Source organism: Schistocerca gregaria, unplaced genomic scaffold (genome assembly GCF_023897955.1).
Source record: "Schistocerca gregaria isolate iqSchGreg1 unplaced genomic scaffold, iqSchGreg1.2 ptg001309l, whole genome shotgun sequence".
In the NCBI taxonomy this organism is placed as follows: Eukaryota; Metazoa; Arthropoda; class Insecta; order Orthoptera; family Acrididae; genus Schistocerca; species Schistocerca gregaria.
Window position 1 is genome coordinate 1 of NW_026062620.1, and position 2,500 is coordinate 2,500.

Consider the following 2,500-nt stretch of genomic DNA (forward strand, 5'->3'; position numbering starts at 1 on the left):
ACATAGATCGCGTGTTCCTAACCCACGTTGGCCCCTTAACCTAACCCACGTTGGCACCTTAACCTAAGTTACGCTGCACCTTAACCCAAGTTACGCTGCACCTTAACCCAAGTACGCTGCACCTTAACCCAAGTTACGCTGCACCTTAACCCAAGTTACGCTGCACCTTAACCCAAGTTACGCTGCACCTTAACCCAAGTTACGCTGCACCTTAACCCAAGTTACGCTGCACCTTAACCCAAGTTACGCTGCACCTTAACCCAAGTTACGCTGCACCTTAACCCAAGTTACGCTGCACCTTAACCCAAGTTACGCTGCACCTTAACCCAAGTTACGCTGCACCTTAACCCAAGTTACGCTGCACCTTAACCCAAGTTACGCTGCACCTTAACCCAAGTTACGCTGCACCTTAACCCAAGTTACGCTGCACCTTAACCCAAGTTACGCTGCACCTTAACCCAAGTTACGCTGCACCTTAACCCAAGTTACGCTGCACCTTAACCCAAGTTACGCTGCACCTTAACCTAACTTACGCTGCACCTTAACCTAACTTACGCTGCACCTTAACCTAACTTACGCTGCACCTTAACCTAACTTACGCTGCACCTTAACCTAACTTACGCTGCACCTTAACCTAACTTACGCTGCACCTTAACCTAACTTACACTGCACCTTAACTGTCACATGTAACGTCACAGGAATGTAGCTTTGCCTAACAGCAACCCTCTGAACATAGTTCACTGCTTGGATCCTCTGGTGTCATGTGTATTTCTTGATGCCATGGTGCGTACCCTCACATAAAGGTCTTTCGAGTGTTGCGTACTTTCTACACAGTCCCGCTAACCACTGGAAGGGTGTACCGCTACAGAACGAATATCGCCCTCCCCTCCTGCCCTTCCAAGCTGGTCGGTCAGGCGTTTGTTTGTGAAATGAGCCTTGCAGCTGTTCAGTTGCATTCGGTTGTCGATGCAGTCAGTGTACGTTGTGGTACGGCCTGTGTGGACTGTCCGCTGATGTACGCGTAACCCACACTGATCATCCGTCGTTACGTACTGAGTGACATAATGTGGCACATGCTTGACCGTACACCGGCTGCGCCCTACAATGGCGAATCATAAGGGCCATATGTTGTGCACGATGCTACTTGTCTCGTCTCCCCATTACAGCGAGATTGCACTGTTGTACGCCGTACAGACATGTGGTAGGTAGGTACGGACGAAAGTATTGCATGTTGGCCCCCCCCCCCCCCCCCTCCTCCCTCTGCCGGGAATCAGCGTGAGCCGTCTGTTGATGTAGCGACGAGGGTTTTCCTATTTAATCGTATTGCCCCACACAACATGATAGCACGGTGGACCGCGTTCCACATCTGCGACATGCTACAGAGGCCGGTTGACAGTCGACCGCGCAAGGGACATTGCACACGTGCGCGGACCATCTTCCACGTGTTCTCTCGTGTACATGCCGCAGTGTGTATGTGGGCTGATGTAGCGTGTCGTGACACATAACATGCAGGCATGCCAGAATCGTAGATTTCGCAAATGTAGATTGACGTATACGTTTGCTGCCAAAGATCCGCAAATGAACTGGAAATCAGTTGTTGAGCGGTTGTTCGCGCTGCAGGTGCATCGGTGATAGCGACGATCGGTACATCTATGAACCGGTTGTTTCGGCGGTACCCGCCATGCCCCCGAACCTGAGTTGGCCATGTGGGTATGAAGCGATACGAGGCTGTGGCTTGGCGGGACAGTCCCCGGCCGGTGAGGGGGGGCCGCCCGGCGTGCTGGCCGCGCGCTGCGTGAGCGCACGCACTACAGCCGGCTGGTGGGGGGCGCCCAGTGGCAGGAGCGCCGGCCGACGGGCCCGGCTGGCGTCCCAGCTATGCGCCGGCGCACCCTGCGCGCGGCGCCAGGCGGCCAAAGTGGGTTCTGCCGAGCCCGGTGCGAAGCGCGGTGGACATCTGCAGTGTGCTGGTCCGATTGCGGACTGTGTGCGTTGAGGATGCGCCGCCGCCCGGCACTCGGCGTCGCGACGCCGTCTGCTGCTCGGTCGCCCCCAGCGGTTCTCGCAGGTGGTTTGTATCGCAGCTCTGCGGACGTGTTGGCGCGTGCGCTGTGCTGGGAGAGTTCGCTTCTGCACCCAAGTGGGGCTTTGCCCTTCTGTGGCGCTGGCGTTGGAGCTGCCGGTCACCGTAGGTGGCGCGTGTTGTTTCCCGCCGGCAATGCCACGACAGCACGCTCCCGGGCCTCTGTCGGCAGCGGCAAGCTCAGTTGGGAGCACGGGTGTTCGCACTGAAAGCGTCTACTCGCCCATCTCCGGGCGATTGCGCCTCTCTCGAACCCGACCAAGTACTTAGGACGGCGCTGCGCGCCGCCGGGACCTGAGAGGGTTTCGAGGTGTATCGTGCAGGGGAGCTCAGCCTCCTCCTGTTTGCAGAATAATTGAGCGGACGCTTGCGTGTTCGCGCGGGCCCTCGGGACACACTCCCGGGCGGCCGGCTGCT